The sequence below is a fragment of the Hoplias malabaricus genome, chromosome 3, assembly GCF_029633855.1.
Source record: "Hoplias malabaricus isolate fHopMal1 chromosome 3, fHopMal1.hap1, whole genome shotgun sequence".
Classification (NCBI taxonomy): domain Eukaryota; kingdom Metazoa; phylum Chordata; class Actinopteri; order Characiformes; family Erythrinidae; genus Hoplias; species Hoplias malabaricus.
The window spans coordinates 31,840,912-31,863,169 of record NC_089802.1 but is presented as its reverse complement, the minus strand read 5'-3'; the positions used below and the strand labels follow the sequence as shown (position 1 = coordinate 31,863,169).

Below are 22,258 nucleotides of genomic sequence, written 5' to 3'. Positions count from 1 at the left end.
TTTCAAAATTCTCCACACAATATTTATTGGGGACAGTTCAGGACTGTAGGCAGGCCAGTCCAGTACCTGGACATTTATCTTCCATAATCATGCCTTTGTAATGTGGTCAGCATGAGGTTTTGAATTGTCTTGTTGAAAAATATATGGACGTCCCTGGAAAAAGTTTTTGTTGTAAAGGAAGCTCATGTTGCTCTAAAATCTTAGTGTATTTTCCTTGGCGAAGTGTAAATTACCTTTGGCCAGGGCATTGACACAACCCCATACCATGATAGATCCTGGCTTTTGGACCTGTTGCTGACAAGACTCTTTTAGTCTTTGATCTGAAGCACACAGTGTCCATTATTGGGATACTGCTTCATCTGACCACAATACACATTTCCACTGCATCGTAAAAATAAAAGTGGAATTTGTCCATGTAACCCTGTAGTTTATTGTTTGAGAAAGGTTTGGTAAAGTAACCATTTTACCAAAGTAACGATGACCTTTCTTGATGCAGTACAGTCTGAGGACTTGAAGATCACAGGTGTTCAGCTTAAACTTAAAAGATTCAAAGGATGGGGAGGAATTATATGTTTCACTGTTGAGGGAGAAATATGCAAATCCTTTCCAATCTTTCTTTCTGCTCACACATTTATTGACAAACTGAATGTGCTCTGCCCATCCTTGCTCCTCAGAACCTCAGCCTTTGTACCAAACATGACCACATCATTATTTGGTTTCTTTACCACATCACTTACCCTAAATTCAGGAATAGGTGTAAACTAACAAATGAAATGAAGCTGATCCTACAAAACATGTCATGGTTTCATACTCTGCAAAGAAATAAAAGTCAGAGTCATCTTCCCTACTGTATGTTCCTTTTCATACACATTATTTACACTAGAACTGTTTCACAATATGCCTTCTTGCACAATCATATGTCCTTGGTTCCTCACTTGACATCCTCTTAAACTGCCCACCTACATTTCAATACTCAGGAAAACAAGAATGGTGAAAAAACCCAGATGTTGTTTTTGATCCACAGCAAACAATGAGGAAGTGTTGGTTTGTAACATGCCAACATAAATCATCTGAAATTCCTATCATTCACTGTAGCATCATACATTTATAACCTCAAGCTGACTTCAAAAGAATGTTCTTCCGTAAAAGACAAGTCCATTCTTTGTGTTTTTGCCACTAAGTAGTGAAATGAATTGGAACGCTCTGGACAGCTGCTCAGCAGCGTGAGGTCACCAGGTTTAGTACCAAGCTAGGCTTGACCTATCCCACCCACCAGCACAAACCAGGCAAGTAGATTACACAGTAAACAGGTAAGTGATGTTAAGGATACACTTACAGATAATGGCCATTTTTTTGCCCATAGTAAGGGGGGAGATGTATCTACAAAGCTTGCTTTAAGAAATATAAACATTTGTTACAGTATCAAGACTGTGCCTGTCCCCCGAATCAAACTTAAACCCAGAAAATATCAAACAGCGTGCCCCAATAACCTAATCACTATTAAACAATCAGAAATAGAACGCAGTATCATCCCCTCAGACCTAAAGTTTGGCCTACTCAATATAAGAGCACTTAACTCTAAAGCAGTCATTATACATGAAATAGATCAGAAATTTGATGTTTTATGCCTTAGTGAAACTTGGGTCAGAAATAATGAATATTTAGCACTAAATCAAGCCACTCCTACAGGCTATAAATATGTACACAGCCCCAGACTGACAGGCAAAGGGGGTGGATTATGTATAATTTACAAAAAGAATTTAATTATTAACCAAAAACATGGTTAAAACTTTACTTCCTTTGAAATGATGTACATTAACATAATTGTAGGAGACTTAACATTAACATCAATTTTGAGAAACGTGATGATCCACTAAAAAAGGTGTTCACACCAATCATAGATTCTGTTGGTTTCACACAAAATGTATCAGGCCCTACGCATTATTGTAATCACACACTAGACTTGGTGAAAAACTAAATATTCTCTTCCGCAGTCTCATACCTAATTTTATATGAACTGAGTTTCGATGTTAAAAAATGTACATGCCCACATTACTATCTAAAGAGCTCACTAACCCCATCTACAACCCCTAAATTTATTGAAAACATCACCAATTTATTGACCTCAGTCAGTAGTCCAGCAGACCCACTGGAGCTAGACAGACTAACTGACTACTTAGATAACACACTTCCACCAACTTTAGATAGTGTAGCACCACTTAAGCGTAAAAAACATCTTCGGAACCTTGCTAAGTTAAGAAATTCCTTATACCTCCCAGATGTGGAAAAATTAGTTCATGCTTTTATTTAATCAAGAATAGATTAATGCAGTGCACTTTTATCAGGATGCTCCAGCAGAAACTTGAGTAAACTCCAGTTAATTCAAAATGCTGCAGCCAGGGTCCTCACTAAAACTAGAAAATTTGATCATATCAGTCTTATCGACCCTTCACTGGCTTCCAGTTAAATTCCGTGTTGATTACAAAATTCTTTTACTCACGTATAAATCCCTACATGGTCTCGCCCCTGAATACCTGCAAGACCTCATCATGCACTATGAACTACCAAGATTACTCAGATCTCAGGGCGCAGGCCTCTTACTAGTCCCCAGAATTCATAAGACTTCAGTGAGAGGGGGGCTTTCTCCTATACAGCTCTGGAACAATCTTGATGCTAGTGTTCGGGATGCAGACACAGTCACTATGTTTAAGTCTAGACTCAAAACACACTTATTCAGTTTAGCTTTTGGCAACTAACCTCTGTCTAGTTTAAGGTTGTCGTTTCAGGAACTCATGGACATGGGGAATCAGGGTAAACTCGGATGATGTGCTCACAATTTCTCTTGTTTGGAGCGGAAGGATGTCTTTGACTGAGCTCCTTCTGGTTTCCCTCCTCTCAGTCTGTTACAGTCAGATCCGTCACTACATTAATGAAAATATTCACATGCTCTTTTTCTCTGCTGCACTCAACCAAACTAACTGCTTCCCTTTACTGTTTTCTGAGAAAATGGTGGCCCACTGCTGGAAGATTGTTTGCTGGATTCTCCTGCGGCCCACACCAGACCAGACCAGACCAGCTGCTCACCTCCATCCACTGCTGCCAGCCTCTGACCACTCACCATGATCAACTACACTGAAGTAGAAATGGACTCAGATTAGCAACACTGACTGATTCTTCCAATCTGGTGCACTATTATTATGCCCCAAGATTGATGTCACTATTATGATTATGATGATGATTATTATTATTATTATTATTATTGTTGTACTGTAGCATAATGACACTTAATTGGTGATAATTTAAAATTCAATCTATAGTTTGATCAGAGGAGGATGGATCCCATTTGTGAGTCTTGGTTCCTCCAGCTTCGAGGGAGTTTTTCCTTGTCACTGTCGCCTTCGGCTTGCTCGCATTGGGCTTTGATTTAAATGTTCTGTTCTGATACTAACTATGTGAAGCTGCTTTGTGACAATGTCACATTTGATTTGATTAATATCTAATGATGTATGTATCTCCTCTAAGCTAAGTAACATGATAGAATTTTATGACTGAAGGCTGAGCATACTGACATTTCCTGATGTTTAAAATGTTTTTCTAGAGAAACAAAGCTGAATCATGGGGTGTATTTGCCAGATTATTGGAATGTTTGAAAAATCAAAAATCACAAAAAATCTGACACATATTTATCATATTATACAAAGTTATAAAAATGTACCTTCGTTAAATGGTCATGAATGTTATCAGTAATTTACAAAGAAGCCATAAGAACATATACTTTTGAATTTCTGTATGTGAGAGTAGTAACATACCTGCTGAACAAAGTTCTTTTGGTTATTGGGGTCTGTAAGGTTTAGGAATGACAAGACTGCAAGACTGTCATCTGTGGGAATTACACACATTTTTATTCAGTGTAATACATTTTTTTAACACAGCAAAACATGCGTTTACTCTTCTGAACTCTCCTTACACCATTACCTCTTGTACTTGCTTTGTCAGGTTGGTTTACCAGAAAGACCCAGCGTCCCGGGATGTGCCTGTTGCTCGAGTATCTGAGACTCTGAATGGTAAATTTGACCACAAACTTATAAAGTAGCCTGTGGTGTTTGTGTCATATCCAGCCTAGACAGACAACAAGATCAGAACTGAGATAGAGAATGTAGACAAGCTTGTATTGTGGCAGATGATATTTTGGTCATTTTACCTCTGCTGGGTTGGACGTTGGAGCAATGTCACCGTAATTCATCAGCACAAAGGAAAAATTGCTGCCAGTGATCAAAACCACCTGGAAAGAGGTTTCCTAGAAGAAAAAAATAATAAACCTGCATTAATTCATTAACTAATTCATGCACTCACATCCATTCTAATTTCATCCTGTTCCTTGGGATGCCTTGGGTCCAGATCCTACCCAGAATCCTTAGGTGCAATGCAGGAACACAACTTGGACAGGATGCCAGTTCTCCACAGGGAATCACACTCACCCATTTATTCTTTCACTCACATTTTTTAACCTTCTCACATTACACATGAATTCCAGAAAAATTCCAAGATAACTCTAGATTATCAGGTTTAGAGATGTCCCCAAATAGTCCTTTTACACATGTAGTGCACAGCAGTTCTGTGTCAGATGCATCCTCAGAGTGGGAAATGCCCTGTATGCTTTAAGCGTGGGGCAGCACATGTGCATCGTGTGAAGGAGATAAAGGGCAGTTCTCCAGAACATTGCCCTCTTGTTTAAACCTATAACATACTGCTTTATCTGTTACTGATTTGTCTGACCATTGTTACGTCTTATATGTATGTGTGTGCACATCTTTACATTTGAAAACAGAATAGGAAGTGTATTTTGGCTGTAACCTGAACATATACCACATAAAACCAGATGTTGGGTAAGAAATCTGCCAGCTTCATCCTAATGTCTGAATCTCACAAAAGCCAAGTGGCAAGCCTGGCATATATAAAAGAAATACTACTATTTGTATAGAGATTTGCTGGATATCCATATGTTTCTTCACCTCTTTCTTGTTTCTCTATATCCTTTCTCTAATCTCCACCAGTCTGACGGTGTTATATCTTACTGAGCCTGTGTTTCTGTAGTACCCTACTTTATCCCATGTGGCAACAAAAACCCTATAGTCTGTGGTGTTTGTGTCATATCCTGCCTAGACAGACGACAAGATCAGAACTGAGATAGAGAATGTAGACAAGCTTGTATTGTGGGAGATGATATTTTGGTCGTTTTACCTCTGCTGGGTTGGAGGTTGGAGCAATGTCACCGTAATTCATCAGCACAAAGGTGATGCCAGTGATCAAAACCACTTGAAAAGAGGTTTCCTGGAAGAAAAAAAATTGATTGATCCATTCATTCAGTCCATCTTCTGTAACCACTTCTTTCTGATCAGGGGGAGGTAGGACCAGATTATACTCAAAATCATGTGAGGAGCACAGGAAAAAGGCAAGAACACCCCGGACATGGCACCAGTTCTTCACAGGGCATCACACACTCACCCAGTCACTCACACACTCACAGTTGTGGACAATTTCCCACACTCAGTCAGTGTGGGAGGAAAATAGAGCATATGAAGGAAACCCACAAAGACATTGGGAGAACACACCAAATTCTCAATACTTCTCTGGCACAAGTCATTGATACAAATTAATTCGAATAGAGACAGCTAATTAATTACAAACCCCATGTCCTGAAATGGTGATATTGTGTGTGAAATGCAGTAAAAACAAGAATCTCATTTGTTAAATCTGTTGAACAGTTATTTAACTGACAGAAAAACACAGAAAATATTTCCAGTATTTTCAATGACAGGTTTGATTAGGAGTCCAAGCACTTTCAGTGCTATTGTTTTTTGTTTAGTTTTTTCTTCTTTTTCTCAAATGAAACGCGATGGGCAGTCCAAACTGTAAGGCCTACAGACTTGATATTTTGTCAACTGGTAGTAAACCCTCCAGCTACTGAGACGCAAAGAATCAGGACAAATGGTTAAAGAAAATAAACACAGACTATGGTTTTTTTTTTTTTTTTTTTTTTTTTTTTACAAAATAGCGTTTGTAGATAGCTTGCTCTGTTTCTTTGATGATTCTAGTCAGAGGACAAAAAGGTCCTTTCTCTAATCTCCACCAGTCTGACGGTGTTATATCTTACCGAGCCTGTGTTGTAGAGGTACCCCACTTTATCCCATGATGCAACAAAGACCCAAGAGGCATTAAAGTTAACCCCTGCCGTTAGTGTACTGATTATTGGAGATCTCTCCATTTTGCCAAATGTCTATGTCAGTCCAGAGTGGAGCGATGACATCACTTCCACCATAAGCTGTGAACTGTTTGGGAACCCAGAGGGAGGTTTGTTCAAAGGTCAAGAATCCGTTATTATTGACCTGTGAGTACAAGGAAAGGCAGATTTGTTAAACAGTATATATAGAATATTCTCTGATCATCTTTAAATGGCAATTATCACCTAATTATACTCATATATATCTCAGGGTAAGTGCGTTCAAAATAACTGAATGGACTCTGAAGGCTGATAGCTGGGAATCCTAAATAACTGAGAGAACTGATATTATCTCCTGCTGCCGCGTCAAAAGGGTAGAATATGTTTGGCTGTGACTCTGTGAAGGAAAGGTTTTCTTGTTTACGTGACATTCCAATACACTACACTACATATACCCTATACCAGTGGCGGATGCTTGTCTTTCAAGGAGGGGAAGCTCAATTTCGGCCTACATCATAAAATGTGTCGGTTTATTTATACGTAAATTCTACCCTCCGTTCCTGTTCAAGAAAATGATTGTGACCCTGTCGTACCAACAAGGTGTTTTTTCCAGGGACTTGACTAGTGTCCTCTCAATGGCCAGCAGAGCTAGGCTGCTTAAACGGCCTTGGCCCATGTGAAGTGTGTCCGCCTGTGAGTGCTTTGTGATGGTGGAGGGGCTCAGCAGCACCCGCTGGACAGAAACTGCGATAGACGTCAGAAAGAGTGATAGAAGTCAGTCTCCAAACACAAGCAGCTACAAAAAACTCCACCAGAAGTAGGAGCTCGATTTGTCGCTAGTCGTTTTTAATAAAGAAAATGCTGCTAAGAAAGTCTCCGGTTCAACTCAGAACAGAATGAAAATGTAATGCTCCCACTGAGCTTTACACCAAAGGATCGCTGATAAGCTCATTTCACTGTCAATCAAAAAGGGATTCAGCCTCAGACAGATCATCCAATCATCATACAGAAGCAGAGCTAAAGCCGGCCCACTGCCCCATAGACGCTGAGCATCCTATGGGCGGGACAAAGCCCAGCATTTATCCAATGACTCGTCTCGTTTCGCTGCACTTCGCTGCTTCGCTATTGAACTCTGTGGGCGCTGTTTAAAGCACTGTGAGGCTGTGAGAATGATTGAGAGGATAGCCGCGACTTTACCAGTGATAAGAAGCTGATTCTGAACAAAAGTTAATCGCGCTGTAGTGCATATTTATTCAATGACATGTACACACAACAGTATACATTTGATCACTTATTTTTTGACATTTTAGGGGAAGCCGAGCTTCCCTTGCAGTCTTAGAGCAATTGCTTCTGCCCTATATACTCGTATACCCTAGCCACACCCCATACCTGTGAATTTAGAGTGTCAGAGTTGTTCATGTGACAGTGCTTGTCATAGTTTTTATGTTTGTCATAGAGAATTGTTATGTTCCAGTATTCCTATGTGTCTGTTTACTGAAAATCCATTCTGCACATTCTTCCACCTTTCATGTGTGGTGGAAAAATCATGACAGAAAATAAGACAGCTCCTTGAGTCTCTGAGTCAGCATCAAGTAAGACAGCATTTATTAATTAACATGAGAGAGGGACATGCGCGCAACGCTGTTTTTTACCTCTCTGCTGACCATTTTTGATCAGCGTCTTTTTATACATGGAAAACCCTTTGAAGTTCACCATCTGTTCGCTCTTTTACATTTCAGTCATCTTTCGCTGTATCCTGTTCCCAAAACTCAGAGTTTCCCACCATTTGTTTCCCCCTATCTCCTGTATTTCTAACACCTTTCCAGACGTGGCCTGTGCCTCCCCCTCTACCTCCTTGGTCTGGAGACAAAGGGAGTTAATTGAACGGAAAATGTCGATATGTTAATCTCAACTCAGATGTTGCTCATGGTGGCACTATTACATAGGTGTAAAAACTGATTCTTCTTATTAACTGCTGTGAATGTTGACTGCAAAGGAATGATACATTGTTCACCCAGAGTATATGTATTTACATTAAAGCTGACTTTCTTCACTTTAATTTCCTCATCATTTCAAATCCAGTGTGGCATAGAACACCTAATGGAATTTGTACTCATCCATACATTATATTATTATCCATGGAAAACACCAACTACCTTGGGGAAGGTTGTTTCTTGGTACATCTCCAGTAACATTGAAAGCCCAGCATCCAGTTACGTTCATATTAGTAGTGCTCATTAGGTTTGAGATGTAGCTGCTGTCATTTGAGAGTAGAGTTTACTGTGTCATACCCGGCCTAAACCAAACAGGAGTATAACATAAAGAACAATTTCATTAAATACAACTGAAATGTAGATGTCAGATGAAGGTACAGATGGAAATGTAACATTTTACCTCAGCTGGTAGATTTATTTGAGAGATCACACCATAATTCCTTAGGACAAGGGACGAATTGCCTGCTGAAATCAAAACCACCTGAAATGTTGCTTTCTGAAATAAAAATAATAAAATGTCATGGACATGTAAGGTTTTAACAGCCTGTAGCCACTGATCTTCAAAAGTCCAGTGAGAGAAATATCACAATGAAGATTTGCAATGAGGCCTGCTTCTATTAAAGGCACTTCAACCTGCTAATGCTAATACACACTCTGTACCAAAATGTGGCTTGGATTGTTTGCTAGGATGTTAGCCGTGTTCTCTCATAACGTTTTAACTTGAATAACCTTGAATCCAGGCAATCTCACTAGGATTCACCCCTGTGCAATCAAGATTACAACTTAGATTTTTCTGGACTGTCAGATCTGATATGTGTCACGCCCTCGTCCTGTCAGGTCTGTTGTCCCCGCCATGTGCTTTATCTGCACATGGCTTTGTCTGTTATTGTCCTTGTCTCCGCCCTTGTCCCGCCTTTGTTTCGCCCCCTCGTTAGCTGTCCAGGTGTATCGTGTCTGTGTTTAGTATTTAAGTCCCCTTGTATCTCTTCCTGTTACCGGTCATTTGTTGTTTTGCTTTGTCCAAGTCAAGTCAAGTCAAGTCAAGTCAAGTCAAGTCAAGTCAAGTCAAGTCAAGTCAAGTCATGTTGTTTCGTTTAGTTTCCCAGTCTTGCTGTTTCACCTTTGTTTTGATATCTCCCAGTCGTGTTGTTTCACCTTTGTTTGTTCCTGTTCATGTCCTGTTGTTTCTCTCCATTCCAAGTCCTGTCGTTTAGTTTAAATTTCTAGCCTTGTTGTTTCCACTGTTGCCTGTCTTTGTTTTGTTATATCTTTTGTTAAATTAAATCTCACTGTGTTCTAGCAAGTGCGTCCGCCTCCGTCAGTCCGCCCCGTGATCCCTGACAGGATGACTGATCACTATAAGGACGCAGCTAATACAGACTATCCTTTTGCGAGGTGTGCAATTCGCCGGACTCCATTCCGCATAGGCCCTAAAGACCCTGTGGAGGAGGCTTTAAAAGCGGCCTCAGAATGGGGACAACTCATGCCTGGTGCGGTTCCTTATCCCATACTGGAGGAGTCGACTCATGAATCGAGTAATTGCCTCAGCGCGAGTCGAACGAGTAGGCGTAAGAAGCATGCTGGAGTCACCCCCTCGATGGTGGATTACCCCTTCAGGTCCGGGGAAATTTTTTTTGGGGGGTTAAGGGTGGGGGCTGTTAGCCTCCGACTTCTGGACAAGGGAAGTGAGGCTAACAGGGGCGCACCTCTGGGGGATCCAGGGTTAAAGAAATCCCTCAAGTGTGTGCCCATCAGACCCCCTAAACACTTAACTGCTCCAGTGCAGGACGTCGCTGCAGGGCCCCCTGCCTCCGTGGACGTTGCTGCAGGGCCCCCTGCCACCATGGACATCGCTGCAGGGCCTCCTGTTTCCGTGGACGTCGTCGCAGGGCCCCCAGCTCCCAAGCACCTCTCTGCACTCCCTCCTGACATCCAGGAGAAGCTTGCAAGCCTCTTGGCGCGTCTGGAGGTCTCCATGAAGGCAGCATCCGCCGCTCTGTGTCTCCATGGACACGGCGGCCGCCGCTCCTGTCTCCGTGGTTGCGACGCCTGCCACTCCTGTCTCCGTGGACGTGGCGCCCGCCGCTCCTGTCTCTGTGAACGTGGCACCTTCAGCTGCTCCTGTCTCCGTGAGGGCGGCGCCCACCGCTCCTGTCTTTGTGAGGGCAGCGCCCGCAGCTCCTGTCTCCGTGAAAGTGGCGCCTTCAGCCGCTCCTGTCTCCGTGAACGTGCTGCCTCCAGCCTCTCCTGTCTCTGTGAGGGCGGCGCCCGCCGCACCTGTCACCATGAACGCGGCACCTCCAGCCGCTCCTGTCCCTGTGAAGGCGGCCCCCTCAGCCGCTCCTGTCCCTGTTACTGTGGACCCGGCTGCTCTTGGTCGTACCCATAGGACGGCCCCAAGGACTTCGGGGCCGATCCCCAGAACTGTGCCCAGGCTGGTTCCTCAGACGTTTCCACAGACATTTGCCAGTCCTGGGCACCCCCCTGTTATTTTGCTTCCCCTGTCTGTCCCTGTCCTGGTTCCTGTCTCTCTCCTTGTCCCTGTACCTGTGTCTTTGTCTCAGTTCCCATCCCTGTCACTGTGTTTGTGTCTGTTCCGCTGCCAAGTCCTGTCCACCCCCGTTAATCCAGTCCAGTCCATGTTTCAGTCTAGTGTCTTGTCACCTGTCCTGTCTCATGTCCAGTCCCCTGTTAATCAAGTTCAGTCCCCTGTCCAGTTCCTGTACCCACCCAGTGTCCAGTCTAATGGTTCTGATCCTATCCAGTCCAGTGTTTTGTCCCCGTCTCGTCACCAGTTTCTGCTCCCGTCCATTCCCAGCACCCAGTCCTGTCACCTGTCCTGCCTTATGTCCAGTCCCCGTATCTGCCCAGTGTTCAGTCACCTGTCTTGTCTCCATTCCAGTCCCCTGTCCTGTCACCTGCCCATGTCCAGTCTTCTGTCCCCAAAACTGTTCAGTCCCCAGTCTTGTCGCAGTTCCTGTCTAATATACAACCCCAGTCTCCAGTCAAGTCTTATCTGTCCAGTCCATTCCAGTCTCTTGTTCAGTCTCCTGTTGCCCCCTTTTGTCAGTCTCCTGTAATGTCCTGTGTCCTGTCTCATATATCCGGTCCTGTCATGTCCCCATTTCCTATGTCTGTTCCTGTCTTGTCTTGAGTCCTGTCTCCTAATGGTTCCTTGTGTTGTCCTAGTCTTGTTTTCCATGCCCTCTCCTGTGCCAGCTTCTGGGGGGTTTAGGTGTACGCGCCCCGGGAGTTGCGCGTTCGGGGGGGTGCATCTGTCATGCCCTCGTCCTGTCAGGTCTGTTGTCCCCGCCTTTGTAAATTTGTCTGTTATTGTCCTTGTCCCGCCTTTGTTCTGCCCCCTCGTTAGCTCTCCAGGTGTATTGTGTCTGTGTTTAGTATTTAAGTCCCCTTGTATCTCTTCCTGTTATCGGTCATTTGTTGTTTTGCTCTGTCCAAGTTAAGTCAAGTCATGTCATGTCGTTTTGTTTAGTTTCCCAGTCGTGTTGTTTCACCTTTGTTTGTTCCTGTTCATGTCCTGTTGCTTCTCTCCATTCCAAGTCCTGTCGTTTAGTTTCAGTTTCTAGCCTTGTTGTTTCCACTGTTGCCTGTCTTTGTTTTGTTATATCGTTTGTTAAATTAAATCTCACTGTGTTCTAGCAAGTGCGTCTGCCTCCGTCAGTCCGCCCCGTGATTCCTGACAATATGAGAGCAGAATGATACCAGTGGAATCCAGTGCATGAGACTGGTTTCTTAACGTGAGTTTTAATATTTGATGATGTCTTTTTTGCCTCACTGCAGAGCCATCTAATAATGTTGTATAACTTACTGCTGTGTTCTGGTTGTGGTATGACACTTTAAACCATGTTGCAACCAAGACCCAGGAAGCAGTAATGTTTTGCCCTGGAAAGTACTGGTTAATGTCCTGAGAGGCCTGTGAGAGCACACTGCCATTAGTGTACTGTTCATACAAGATACTTCCACCAAAATTGCTATCAAGATCAGTCCACAATGGAGCGATGATGCCCCGAACACCTGCCCCGAGCAGGGAACAGGTAAGGGGTGTAGCCGTACCATGGCTGATCAAATGTCAGGTGTCCATTTATGTTTACCTGCAAATGACATCAAAAGTTGAAAAGACAACTTTAAAATTTTACAGAAACCTGGTTTTTGAAAACTGAAAAATGTGTACTGAACAGTTGAAAAGTTTTAAAGCTTATAATAGATTACCCAATTCCTACAGTCCATATACAGATATATAAGCTGGAAACACATGCTATTTTGTAATTTCCAATAGCAAGGTCATTGCATATTTCAACCTATTCAGTTTGAGGCTGTTTGCCTATTCACACTGAAGATATGAGTGTTGTAGCCTAGACCGCTTGTTGTATGAGGCACAACACAGGGCAGCCAATCAGAACAGAGGTCAAATCTGTATATATAACTGGCGGCACGGTGGCTTGGTGGTTAGCACGTTCGCCTCCCAGCACTGGGATCTTGGGTTCAAGTCCCATCTGGGTGGAGTTTCCATGTTCTCCCCGTGTCTGCGTGGGTTTCCTCCGGGGCTCCGGTTTCCTCCCACAGTCCAAAAACATGGAGGGTAGGTGAATTGGCTTCTGTAATAACTGTCCTGGTTTGTGAGTTAATGAGTGTGAATGTGTGTGTGCCCAGATATAGATTGGCACTCTGTCCTGGGTGAAATCCTAGTGCCCGATGCAGTCCTCCAGGTGGACGGTCGTTTCTGGTTGAGAGTACGCTGTGCGTGTTTGGCTGCCGCTTCTCGCCAGTGTGTGTGTGTGAATTGAGTGTTCTGAGCAGTGTAGATTGTAAAGCGTCCTTGGGTGTCTAGAAAGGTGCTATATAAGTGTAACGATAATAATAATATAACTGCAGTATTTTTCAGAGACATTTTAATTTTAGATTCAAGTGCATTGGTTTTGAAATCTCCACAGTGGTAAACCTTTATTTACAAATTGAATATGAAAGCTTTTGCTTTTGCATAAAAAATGAACTACAAGACACTACAAATTCAGCAACTGTTTTCACTTACATAAATCTGAGAGTAAGCGTGTCCAAAGAAAATGAATGGAGTTTGTAGATTTATAACAGGAGAGCTTCCATCATCATTGCCATTAATTACAGCATCCCCAATCCCAGCACCAAACCGATAGAACTGAGATGGTGTTGCTGCGAGAACACAAACAGAAATCAAATAAAACCTGAATATATGGAATGAAAACTAAACCATATTAAAGGAAACATGTAAAACTGAAAAGCTTATGAATATTAATAAAAAGTGATTACATTAAAACAGAGTATCTTTGTGCTTAACAATATATAATGTTACACAATTTGAAATGATAGCCACTATCTAGCAACTACTTAGCAACAACTTAGCAACTACCCGGGATACCAATGCAACAACCTAGTAAACACTAGTTATATGATAGCAACTACCTAGAAACCTTTAAGCAACCACCTGGGATATAATAGCAATGTCTTACAACACTTTAGCAACCACCTAGCATCTATTTGTCAGTCGTATAAATGAATCAACCTTCACAGGACACAAAAGTATATTTTTAAAAACTATCTGGATATTTTGTTTTAAAGACTTTTGCCTGTATCTTGGTTTCCCCCTCCACACAAAAATTGTGTTTTAGGCCAAAGTTTTTTGTTGTCAGTGGCGTCCTGTTTATGGCTAAAATACAGCTTTTCAGAAAAGCTGATGTCATACAGCTTGCCTGTCTCTGGCTGAAATTCAAATAGCTCCTCACTCCCTATATAGTGAAGTATATCAGTTATAACACACCCTGGAGGGAGCACCAGTCCTTTGCAGTGTGACACCCTCACACATTCACTCACAACTATGGACACATTTGAGTCACCAATTCACCTACCAACGTGTGTTTTTGGACTGTGGGAGGAAACCGGAGCACCCGGAGGAAACCCACGCAGACACAGGGATAACACGCCACACTCCTCAGAGACAGTCACCCGGAGGAAACCCACGCAGACACAGGGAGAACACATCACACTCCTCACAGACAGTCACCCAGAGGAAACCCACACAGACACAGGAAGAACACACCAAACTCCTCACAGACAGTCATCCGGAGGAAACCCACGCAGACACAGGGAGAACACGCCACACTCCTCAGAGACAGTCACCCAGAGGAAACCCACACAGACACAGGGAAAACACACCACACTCCTCACAGACAGTCACCTGGAGTGGGTCTAGAACCCACAACCTCCAGGTTCCTGGTGCTGTGTGACTATGGCACTACCTGCTGCACTACTGTGCCACCCTAAAAAGAAACAGACACTGTTATATTTGTGTATTCACTTATTAAACACACTCTACAGTGTGTCACTGGTTTCTGGCCTTGGAGTCTGTAACCAGAAAATCAATCTGGAGACAGTGTGATGGTAAGCACCAGTAAGATGGAAAATCCATCCATCAGGTATTCAGACATTGGAGCTTGAAGGAAGGTCAGTGGTGCTGGAGACAGGAATGATGTAATTTTGCTTGATGTCCTGTGTCAGCAAACCGGCCTGAAAAAAATTATTTAAAGAAACTTAATTAATTAATTAATTATCTGTAACCGCTTATCCAGTTCAGGGTGGCGGTGGGTCCAGAGCCTACCTGGAATCATTGGGCGCAAGCCTACCTGGAGGGGGCGCCAGTCCTTCACAGGGCAACACAGACACACACATTCACTGACACGTTTGAGTCGCCAATCCACCTACCAACGTGTGTTTTTGGACTGTGGGAGGAAACCGGAGCACCAGGAGGAAACCCATGCGGACACACCAACTCCTCACAGACAGTCACCTGGAGCAGGAATCAAACCACAACCTCCAAGTTCCTGGAGCTGTGTGACTGCGACACTACCTGCTGCACCACTGTGCCACCTTTAAAGAAACTTAACATTGCAAATACTACGGTATTACGCTTTTGTGTCTTGCAATGTTATTAAAATTAAAAGACAAAGAAATAGAAGAACTTCCTTTAGTCACTGTCCAGGGAATGGTCCCATAATTCATCATGATGTAAGTGTGAACTTGATTATCAGAGACTAAGACCACTTGGAAAGTCACAGCCAGAGAGAGAGAGAGAGAGAGAGAGAGAGAGAGAGAGAGAGAGAGAGAGAGAGAGAGAGAGCAAGCATTAAAAATAACAGCTGTCAAGCAGTAACTGAAATGATATGGCTGTGATGGACACTTACTCCTATGTCAGGTTCAAATTCCATGTCCCACCAAGTGGTGACAAGGACCCAGGAAGCAGTGAATCCAGGGTAAACCAAGTCCATTTGGTCTGTAACATAAGATTCTGCTCATACTGTGTCCTCTGTCTCGTTATTAGGACATTTCAAGCACAGTTATTAGCACAGTTCAACTTCAAACTGAAAAATTTCACCTGTAACCAAGTTTAAATGGTTACAACCTCCCAAACCTGCTTTTCACTGAATGATTTCCTTGTAGTCCATGAGCACACTACATGACGAATATCACTGGTAGAAATGTCCAAAATTTCACTTTACCAGGGCGGCATGGTGGTGCCCAATGACTCGCTGAAGGCTTCAGACACACCACAACCCTAATCACATTTCTGGCTAAATTCTTGTATTTAGTGACATTTTTAATTGCAAATATGCATTTTCCAGATGGATGTTGTTTGAAAAGAGGGCGGCATGGTGGCGCAGCAGGTAGTGTCACAGTCACACAGCTCCAGGGACCTGGAGGTTGCGGGTTCGATTCCCACTCTGGGTGACTGTCTGTGAGGAGTTGGTGTGTTCTCCCTGTGTCTGTGTGGGTTTCCTCCGGGTGCTCCGGTTTCCTCCCACAGTCCAAAAACACATGTTGGTAGGTGGATTGGTGACTCAAAAGTGTCCGTAGGTGTGAATGTCTGTGTTGCCCTGTGAAGTACTGGTGCCCCCTCCAGTGTGTGTTCCTGCCTTGCGCCCAATGATTCCAGGTAGGCTCTGGACCCACTGTGACCCTGAACTGGATAAGCGGTTACAGATAATGAATGAATGTTGTTTGAAAGTATTATTTATTTCTAATCATGGCACTAGTATGTGCTTTGGCTGAAACTGTTTTTTTTCTCAGCTTTTAAATTTGACTTCTTTTGTTCAGTGCCTTATTAATTATAGTCAAAACATGACACGTCCAAACCGTAGATGCTGTGTTTTTCTTTGGTACGAGCTGCTCAAGTCGCTTGGTAGGCCACAGCCTTTAGGTTGTTTCCATGTGGCAGATAGGGGCAGAATCACATGACTACAGCTTGGTAGCGTGGTTTTAAAGGGACAGCACATGAACACACAGTGGGGACATAACAGACTAAAAATAATCAATATAATTGATAGATAAGATTATGTCAATTATAAGTTCTGAATGTCGCCCAGGCCTATTATACAATATCATTTTTGTGCTATATTTTGTTTCAGTCTACATCTTCTTTTAAAACTATTCACTCATTCATTTTCTGTGTGTCTGGACTCTTTGGACACAAGACAGGACACGGGGCAGCAGTCCATCTCAGGGCATTACACTCACACAAGACCACCTTAGGGCAGTTTCATATAGCCAGTCCACCTAGCAATGTTTTGGGCTGTGTGAGGAAACCACAACACCCAGAGAAAACCCACACACTGGGAGAACACCCAGGACCCTGATATCCTGGAGCTGTGTAGCAGCAGCACTATTTGCAACATTAACTAGCTGCCCTAAACTTTCATAGGCAGTCATTATAAATGAGGCAAATCACCTGGACATTGTTGCTCTACCAGCATAAAGATCTACACCAGCTGATTAGTCTCTGTATTATCACATAGTGCTTTTTTCCATGGTTAATGCAGCTGTATGAATATAATTTCTAGATAGCCCTCCTTTTCTTTTTCAGGTATTTTATTAAAACAATGTAAATTTTACACTAAACCACTTATATACTAAAGTTGTGCCACCATGTTTCCAGAAGCTAGTGAAGAAATTCAGATCTGTGAATGTGAAACCTACATGTGGCACTCAAATATTACAGTATACATTTTTAACTGACATTAATAATAGGTAAGATAGTTTATGATTCATGCTTCAAATTTTTAGTAAGACATTGCTGATGTGGGTTTGATGCTATCTCGAAATGACTCACACAAAGTATGCAATGAAATCATATTTGTGCCAAAAAGCATTACACAAAAAATGTTTAAGCTCAAACAAAAATATTTTAATTGCAAACCAATTAATCAGTTCCCTCATCTGTGAACCTGACCTTAGTGCACCCAAAGTCACAAACATCTTGTTGTTTCAAGAGTGCGTTTGGTTAACGAGTGACTGAGTGACAACTAACTAATAATATATTGATTTGCAAATACATTATCAACCCTAATGCATTTTAAGTTAAAGCCTTGTCAGCTGAGCATACCTTTGGCCCTGCACTAATGGAATGATTGATAGGTTTTGAAGACCATTGAAGGACAGAGTGAAAAGGGGCAAAAAAGTTATATCTAATCGATGTTTTTAATTTCAAAACAGTCATAAAATAAAATGTATTTAATTTTAGGTGTCAGGAAATAAAGAGTGCAAACAACTAAATATTTCAAAGCTTTCTTTAATGCTGGACAGCTTCCTTTACTAAATTAATTGATCTGTAAGTACAAAAGGAAGGGGTTTCAGGCTTTGCAGCATGTTTGGAACATAGCAGCCTGATCTTGCATCAGAATCAGACATGAAAGAAAGGCAGTACGCATCTACATATTGTTTTCCTAGATTTAGCTAATGCAGTTGCTCCAGTGACACATAAACTTATGGTATGAGGGGTGGTTTGTAGATGGAGAAGATGGTCATTCTTCTCAACCCAGAGTTTAGGACCTCAATATTGTTTTCATCATTCTTTAACACTGATTTGAAGATTATCCCATTTTATACTAGTATGGTGCATCCATATTTCTCATGTATTCTTTCTGTGAGGATATTCATTCCTTCCACTAGGGGATGTGGGTGTTTATGTCCCCAGTGTGTTTCTTGAAGAGCAGAGAATATCACGCTGGTGTTCCCTGCAGTTTGGCAACAAGTTCTTCTTTACATTTACATTTATTTACATTTATGCATTTGGCAGACGCTTTTATCCAAAGCGACTTACAAAAGAGGAGCTAACATTCGAACTACAGCACAAATTATGCAAAATACCTTACATTAAGTGCAGTATGCCAGGAAGTAATAAGTGCATTATTAAGAAAGACATTCAGTGCAAAAGATACTCTCGGAAGAGCTGGGTTTTCAATGATTTCTTGAATGCAGAGAGGGTTTCTGTTGCTCTGATAGTGCTTGGAAGCTCGTTCCACCAGCATGGTACCAGAGATGAGAATAGCCTCAACTGACCTGTACGGAGGGTTGGTCGTGTTAGTAGGCGCTCCTTTGAGGAACGGAGAGGGCGGGCGCTAACGTATGGTTTTAAGAGTCTATTGAGGTAGATGGGAGCAGAACCAGTGAATACTCTGAAGGCCATCATTAGTGATTTGAATTTGATGCGAGCAGCTAAGGGTAGCCAATGCAGCTCAACTAATAGGGGCGTGACATGTGCTCTTTTTGGTTGGTTGAAGACCAGGCGTGCTGCCGCATTCTGGATCATCTGTAGCGGTCTCACAGCACAGGTCGGAAGACCTGTCAGGAGGGCGTTGCAATAGTCTAGACGGGAGATTACTAACGTCTGAACGAGGAGCTGTGTTGTATGTTGAGTTAGGTATGGCCTAATCTTCCTTATGTTGAATAGGGAGAAGCGGCACAATCGAGCTACAGCGGTAACATGATCTGCGAAGGTCAGCTGGTCGTCAACCATGACACCTAGGTTTCTTACAACCTTGGTGGGAGCCACTGATAGGGACCCTAGCTTGATGCTGATGTTGTGGAGAATAGCTTGCTTGGCTGGGAGGACCAGTAGTTCAGTTTTGGATAAATTCAATTGGAGGTGATGTTCCTTCATCCATGTAGATATGTCAGAGAGACAGTCAGAGATTCGAGTTGCCACTGAAGTGTCTCCTGGAGGAAAGGATAAATAGAGCTGTGTGTCATCTGCATAGCAGTGATAGGAGAAGCCGTGCGAATGTATGATTGGGCCTAGAGAGGTAGTGTACAAGGCAAAGAGGAGGGGTCCCAGCACCGAGCCTTGGGGCACACCTGTGGTGAGGTGGTGTCGCGCTGATGTTTGTCCAAGCCATGACACACTGAAGGATCGTCCAGTGAGATAAGACTCAAACCAGGAGAGTGCATTGTTCTTGAAGCCCATGTCAGTGAGTTTGTTTAGTAAGATGTGGTGGTTGACCGTATCAAACGCTGCTGATAGGTCGAGCAGAATGAGAACTGAGGATTGACCCGTTGCTTTTGCATCTTTAAGAGCTTCCATTACTGACAGAAGTGCAGTTTCCGTCGAGTGGCCGCTCTTGAAGCCGGACTGGTTCGAGTCAAGAAGGTTATGTTGGGAGAGGAATTTTGTTGCCTGCTTAAAGACAGCTCTTTCAATGATTTTAGACAGGAAGGGGAGGAGAGAGACTGGTCGGTAGTTCTCTACTATAGAAGGAGCAAGAGCAGGTTTTTTGAGTAGAGGTCTTACTTGAGCTTGCTTGAAGGTGTTTGGAAATGTTCCAGAGGTTAGTGAGGAATTGATTACATGAGTGGCTGCGGACACAATGGACGGGGCTATTGTTTGCAGTAGGGTGGTAGGAATGGGATCCAGTGAACAGGATGTGGGACGGCCACCTCTAAGAAGATTTGATACCTCGTCTTCTGTGAGAGGAGTGAAAGAAGGGAAGGAAGCAGTAGGTTTAGGAGGATTCAAAGGGGGAGCCGAAGGCTGTGTAGAGGGGTCAGAAAACCGGCTGCTGATTGCAGCAACTTTGCTGGTGAAGAAGTCAGCAAATGCGTCAGCGGTGAGGTTGGTTGCAGGGGGTGGAGGTGGAGGGTTCAGCAGAGACTTGAAGGTTGAAAACAGCTTCCGGGTGTCAGTAGCATTGTTGATTTTGTCTTGATAGAATTTCTTTTTTGCAATGGTGACATTTGTTGAGAAGGCTGAGAGCAGGGATTGTAGTTGTGTCAGGTGTGATGGGTCTTTTGTTTTTCGCCATCTCCTCTCAGCAGCTCTGAGGTTAGTGCGCATTGATCGAAGGGAGTCAGTAAGCCACGGGTGGGGCTGCATGGGTCTTGCGGGTCTGGTAGTCAGAGGGCACAGGCGATCTAAGCAGGAGCTCAGTGTTGTGCAGAGTGACTCTGTGGCGTCATTGACCTCAAGAGATGAGAAGGTGCTGGGGGGTGGGAGAGCAGAAGTCACAAGGGCAGAGAAGTGGGTGGGAGATAGGTTGCGGAGATTGCGCCGGACGGGGACAGGGGGAGCGGACACAGTGGGTTGCTGAGGGAGACAAGCATTGAGCTGAATAAAGTAATGGTCAGAGAGATGTAGAGGAGTAACATTTACAGAGTTAATTAGGCAGTGTTTGGTGAGAATGAGATCAAGTGCATTACCTGCTTTGTGAGTTGAGGGGGTGCATACCTGCTGTAGCTCAAAGGAGTGGGTCAGAGAGAAGAAGTCAGCAGCAGCCGGAGTATCAAGGTGGATGTTCATGTCACTGAGAATGAGCATGGGACAGTCATGTTCAGGGATGGATGAAAGCAGGGTGTCTAGTTCTTCTAGGAAATCACCCAGTTGCCCTGGGGGACGGTATACAACGACCACATACATTTTTACTGGTGCAGTCATCAGGATGGCATGGAATTCGAAGGAGCTGTATGAGACCGATGATTCGAACTGGGTATATTTCCATGTGTTGGAAATCAACAGCCCCGTACCACCACCTCGTTTACCAGGCCGTGGTGTATGGGAGAATCTGTAGTTGATGGAGAGAGCAGTGGGGGTAGCGCTGTTTTCCGGTTTGATCCAAGTCTCAGTGAGGGCTAGGATGTCTAGTGAAAGATGGTTTGCATAGGCGGAGATGAAGTCTGCTTTGTTTACTGCAGACTGACAGTTCCATATACCTATTGAGAAGGAATTGGTTATGGGTGTGGATGTGTGATATAGAGAGCGAAGGTTATCAAGGTTTCGTTTCCGTCTGTGGAAGTAGAAGCGCCTGCGAGTTCCAGAGAGAGGAGAGATGGGGTAGGGACACATTGTGGAAAGAGGAAAGAGGAAAATTAGGTTTAGTGGCCTCGCTTGGGGGACACGATTGGGAGACACGTTATGTCTTTACCCCAGAAAGGCTGAACACAAAGGCTGACGCTTCAGAGGGATCATTCATTTTTGTAATGGAGATCTCACACAGCTGTCCTGTGTTGGTGATTGATTGTCCCAGCTGAGACCGCCCACTGACAGTTTGGTAGAGAACAAAAGGCCTGAGGGAGTGGTCACAGCTGAAACTCCCTCGAGCTGATTGTTTCCCTAATTGAATCAGTAGTGGTACTTAACACCTTTAGAATGGGTTTCAGTTGATACTTGCAGTCAGGTGACTGGAGCCACAGCACAGGAAGTCCACAAGATCAGTTGAGTTGGTAAATAAATACAGAATGCACAAGCATGCACTTACTCAGGTTCTTCTTCTGTGTCTGCAGTTCCTCTTTAGTTCTTTAGTTGCAGACAGTCCTTCAACATTCAGGGATATAATGGTCGGGGCTGGCCTTGGGGGTGGGCATATCTGCTTGGTCCAGGCTGATGGGTTACTGTTATTTGTTTGTCTTCTGGGCATCACTTGCTTTTGGCTCAGCTTCAAGTGTCTGGTAGAATTCACAAGTGACGTTGATAACATCATTTGACAGGGATCGTGAGGGCAGCTGTAAAACAGTTATCAGAAACAGCTGAAAGGTCTAATAAGTGGATGTGGATGAGGAGAACACAGAAAAGTTGGGGAAATACACTGTATAAGTGTTATTGCAGTTGTTGGTGATGAAGCATGTAAAGGTCACCTGGAAAACATGGCACTGCGCTTGCATTAACGGTGCCAGTGGGACTAGGTACAACCTTAGTAACCAGGGAGGCCCATGTGGATTTATGGTTTTTGAC

At 43.4% G+C, this 22,258-nt stretch overlaps 1 pseudogene; it reads right to left on the bottom strand.

Moving 5' to 3' along the window:
* Nucleotides 1-308: 308 nt before the first annotated feature.
* LOC136691411 (sushi, nidogen and EGF-like domain-containing protein 1) lies at nt 309-17,514 on the bottom strand (annotated as a pseudogene).
* Between the last annotated feature and the right edge of the window lie 4,744 nt (nt 17,515-22,258).